Genomic DNA, 5,686 nt, shown 5'->3' with positions numbered 1-5,686 from the left:
AAACTAAAAATGTTCGCGCATAATGATGCAATGATGGTTTATCCTACAGACAAACGGTAGGCAGTTCAAGTGCCTCTCTCTTTGTCTCTCCCTCCCTCCCTCCCTCCCTCCCTCCCTCCCTCCCTCCCTCTCTCCCTCTCCCTCTCCCTCTCCCTCTCCCTCTCCCTCTCCCTCTCTCTCTCTCTCTCTCTCTCTCTCTCTCTCTCTCTCTCTCTCTCTCTCTCTCTCTCTCTCTCTCTCTCTCTCTCTCTCTCTCTCTCTCTCTCTCTCTCTCTCTCTCTCTCTCTCTCTCTCTCTCTCTCTCTCTCTCTCAATGTCTAACAATGAAAATTCCCTTTTACCTCCCCATCTATGCACATGCTTACACAGTTAATTTGCTTCAATGAGAAAGCAAAATCATTGAAATGGGCATTGCGTACCATATTACGTCATCATGCTTCATCTCAAATCATCCTCTTGTGCAAAAATGCAACATATGCAGTCAAGCTACGTGTGTGTGTGTGTGTGTGTGTGTGTGTGTGTGTGTGTGTGTGTGTGTGTGTGTGTGTGTGTGTGTGTGTGTGTGTGTGTGTGTGTGTGTGTGTGTGTGTGTGTGTGTGTGTGTGTGTGTGTGTGTGTGTGTGTGTGTGTGTGTGTGTGTGTGTGTGTGTGTGTGTGTGTGTGTGTGTGTGTGTGTGTGTGTGTGTGTGTGTGTGTGTGTGTGTGTGTGTGTGTGTGTGTGTGTGTGTGTGTGTGTGTGTGTGTGTGTGTGTGTGTGTGTGTGTGTGTGTGTGAGTGTGATGAGCGGCAATGAAATTGGTCTTCACGTTGCACTTTACTTATTCTCCTAGATCAAGGATTGGGTTCTGCTTACCTACAAGCTTGTGTTGTGGCATGAGACATGGCAAAGAGAGAGCAAGGATATTGATCCACAAGAATCCAACTTGCAATGTCCAAAAAATTCAATGTCATTGAACAACATGCCATGCATGTGGCAAACATGCTCCGAATCATCCTTGTTATTCAAAATTTCAAAGCAGAGAGTGATGGAATTACATAAACGAATGACATCTATTGCTCAAGACTCTGTTGTTGAGCTATGGAGGAATGAATAGTTGCAAACATGCTCAACACAAGAATGAATCTGAAAGCCTCCATCGATACACAATTGGCAACTAGCAAGGCAGGGGTGAAAGAGAGCAGGAGGGAGGAGGGAAATATACATGGCATTGGACATGCCTTGGCAGCAGTGCACCAGAGGCTCGCCACTTGCCGTTGGTTAGTTGTTACAACCAAGGGGTCCACCAAAGGAGATATTCTACTATACTAAGGTCAATTAAACCCATTACCATGTGCAAAATACCATAAGTAGGAAGCTTGTTCTCGATGGAACACGATCTTGGAGGGGTTCCTTGAAAAACAAGGGTTTTTTTCAAAATTTGAAAAGCTCCCATGTGACCTGGAGAGGTTAAATTTTTTTGGGGAAAACCATCAAACCCTCCCCCCCCCCCCCCAAAAAAAAAAAAAAACCATATGGGAATAGCCCCTATGTGTCACTTCTACGAGCTGTTATTTTGTACTTGAATGTTTCCATGTCTCACTTCTATAAGTTGTTACAGCATTGTTTACAAAAGACTGAGGTTTAATGCAAAACTAAATGCTCCATGCTTAGATTCTCCACAATGCTTAGATTCTCCACGTGCTTCACAGGATTTGAGTTGTGCTTTGCACCAATGTTAGTAACAGTTAGGGCACTTTGCATCCTAAGTCATGCTTCATGTAGTGCCATTACTTAAACAAACACCTACCCACTTGTCACACAAAACAAGGTGATACTCAAACACATGGACACCAAAATTAATTCGCATACTATTGATTCTATGTGGTTTCATGAGATAACATTCTTTGCATACACACCTTTATACTAAGGTAGCATGGAAGTCCAAAGGTAAGGTTATTTACATACAACTCATATGGCTTTGAGTCTATCATGACCTCCCCCATGAAGGTAGGTTGTATCATGATGATCCCTGACAAACACATGCCTTGATCTAGTTGTAACTTAACCCTAGACTTGACTTTGATATTATTGTCTTCATTGCCATGTATTAGCCTAGGATGGCCCCATTTGTCCCCTCCTATCCATACCTTCAAGAGATCACCATAGCTCTATCATTTCTCCTTGCATTCACACCACCAGTGCAAAGGCTCCATTCCATCCTCGTGTCTACAAGGCTAATGCTTACTCTATTGACACAACCAAAACCCTTAGGTGTCAAGTGAGCATATAAAGAAAGTTGTAAAATGGTGCAACTATCAAGAACTCTAGATCTCCATATTGAACCCTTATTTCTTGATCAACTTTTGATCCAAGCCATATAACACAAGACCTCTAGAAGCTTCCTTATGAGCCCTTCTATAAGCACGACCAAAGAATATAATGAAATCATCCTCAATATTTGGTGCCTCTAGTGGGAGCTTCTATACTTCCTTTTATTTAATCATCTTTAGCTCTCTCGATAAGGTAGAAAATCTACCAAAGTTGCCTCGTTGGTTTACACTATAATAAGTACAATTGACACTCTTTTAGATCCATCACCCACTATCAATGTCATTGATAGCTTAGCATTGTTCATTAATGGGAGCACTTAAAAATAGCACGTGAGAACAATGAAAGGTTTGCAAAAGAGATACACCCAACATCTTTTGCTACTGACCATAATATATTCAACTTTTGAAAAACTCATCTTTACTTTTCTCATCACTCTACTTGCATAATAAACTAGCCTCATGTATTGACAAGCCCTCGCTTCTTATGCTAAAATCACTCTAGTAGCATATGATCCCATCGAAGGATTCATACTGAAATCACTCTCCCAATCTAGCGGTGCAAACTATCCTGAACCTCCCAACACTTCACCTTGAGAAATTTTACAAAGCCAATGAACCTAACATTGAAAGACTGAAATAGATATAACATTGTAAAATAATTTTGAAATTGTATGTGTAAATTTTTTTTAAAAATATAGAGAGAAAACACATGATAGGGCCCAACCTCCCCTATGATGTCAAAAGCCATGGTTTGCCATCCTCCATTATGGAAACATTAGACATATACATCCATACTTCATGTCTTAAAAGAAGATATAAATGTAGATTGAAAAATGAGATTATAGTGTATGAAGAGGTCTCTTAAGAGTGGTTGTAGAAGCTATAGAGATTTTTGTGCACCAAATCTTGATGTTTTGTTATCTGGCAACCATTAGGCCGTTCTTACTACTCCAAGTCACAGTCCCACTTCCAAAGGAAAATACCTAGCCATTGGTAGACTTTTTATCAAGCGCACTACTTGTCTAATCTACATTAGTATAACCAAATAACTGCACCATTGAATCAATCTCATAAAAGATACCATAATCAAATATAGCCTTAAGGTACCACAAGATACATCTCACACTATCCAAACGAGGCTTACAAGGTGCTTGGATAAACTAACTCTCCAAGCCAACTGTGTAGTTACAGTTTGGCATGGTAATAGTAGCGAAGTTCAAACTGGCCACCATATTTTTGTATATTGTGGAACCCTCTAATATCTCACCCACATCAACACTTATTTGACATTCTAATCCAATAGCACTAAGGTTAGCTTACAATCAATCGCATAATATTTATTCAACATAATCTCAAATGTACTACCTTTGTGAGAGCCATATCCCCTTAGATGTTCTTATCACCTCGATGCTAAGAAGATACTTTAGTTATCCCAAATCTTTCATGTCAAGTTTCTACTTGACAAGACTCTTCACATGCTTCACCTCTTGTATATTATCACTCTCAACAATCAAATCATCCCCATACAATATAATCACAGCAATGCCCCTATCACTTTGATGCCCTAGTAAAGTGAATGATCTACATTTTCACATGAAAACCAATAGAGACAAGATACTGTGCTATCTTTTCATGCCAAGCTCTTAGTGTTTGTATCAGGCTAAACAAGGCTTTGTGTAGCCTACACACATAATCAAAACAAACTATGCTCTCATAATCCTATAGCTACTCCATGTACACTACCACATGAAAACCAATAGTGACAAGATACTATGATATCTTGTCATTCCAAGTTCTTAGTGCTTGTTTCAACCTATACATGGCTTTGCATAGCCTACACACATAATCAAGGTGAACCATGCTCTCAATGCATGTTTCAATGTATACAAGTCTTTGCATAGCCTACACACACAATTAGGGTAAACCATGCTCTCATAACCTTGTGGCTACTCCATGTACACTTCTTCTTGCAACTAAACCATGCAAGAGTGCATTGTTTACATCCATTTGATGCAAAATCCAACATTTTGCTACCACAACTACATTGACAACTCTTATAGTTGCCATCTTTACCACTGGAGCAATGGTATAAATTCCCAATTTTGATTTACATCCAATGTAGCTATTTTTTCATCCGTAGCTTTCTCCCAATGCACATGACTAATATCTTTCTCAAAATAAGTGGGCTCAACTAATTTTATAACCTTTGCCATATACAAATAATGGTGAGCAACATAACCATCATATATCAACATGTTTACTAGATATCCTACTCTCCTTGACCTACCCACTTGTAGAGCACTCTATTAACCTTGGTTTTTCTTACACCAGTTATACGAATGACTAGAATATCAGACTCCTTAGCCATACCCTAATTTGAACCATTAGACTCATCATTTACATCTAAAAAGCTTGCAAAAACATTTGGCACACCAAGTGAGTCAACCACTTTTTCTTTTCCCTTTTGTGATTCATTTCTTGCACTTATAAGAGTGCTAACTGCATGCAATATGTCACTCCATGGTCTCTCAATAGACCTAGTAGAAGAGGACTCTTCTAGTCCACTCAATATCTGTGACTATGGACCCACTTTTTTTTGCAATCACCTTTTCTTTTACATCATCTACAATAATCTATTTTCTAGTATACCAACTACTTATCTAATCAAACACTATATGTCTAATCACTTATAACTTGAGTGTAACTAGATTATAACACCTATAACCCTTTCACTCAAGGGAATAGCCAACAAATACACTTTTTAGCTTTTGGATCCAACTTGTTTCTTAGCTCATCACAGGAATATGTACATGTGCGATGTATCCAAATACTCTAACATGTGATAAATCTAGTTTCTTGCCACTAAACTTCTCATCTAGTGTCATATCATGCATTGTAGCAATGGGAGTCCTATTCATGATACACACAACTATAGAGATAGCTTCAACCCAATAATAATAAGGCATATTATTTTCAACTACATCAAGGCTTATGCATTTTTTGCAATGTTTATCATAAGGAAATGTATCAGCACACACATGTCCATATATGTATATAAGTGTGTGTGTACACATATATACATACATACATATATAGAGATGATGCCCAAGGTGGACATGGCAATCCTTTTGTTGGAACCCATTGAGATAAGACGTGTTGTTAGGTAACGGTTAGGATATTCTTTCCCAAATCTCGAACTATCTCAACCCCTCAATAGCATGCTTGATACCTACTCTCACTAGTGAAATGTTGGTCTTTCGAGAGCTATTGATCGAAGAAAGTGGAAATAAGTGGACTTGTCTAATGAAACTAGGGGTGTAAGGGTTTGGCCTTGTGATAGCGCTTGTATAATGTATTGCGCGCGCGCATGCACACG

The sequence above is a fragment of the Lygodium microphyllum genome, chromosome 23, assembly GCF_053477565.2.
Source record: "Lygodium microphyllum isolate KBCC chromosome 23, Lygodium_microphyllum_v1.1.10, whole genome shotgun sequence".
Lineage (NCBI taxonomy): Eukaryota > Viridiplantae > Streptophyta > Polypodiopsida > Schizaeales > Lygodiaceae > Lygodium > Lygodium microphyllum.
Note: the sequence above shows the minus strand (reverse complement) of the source record.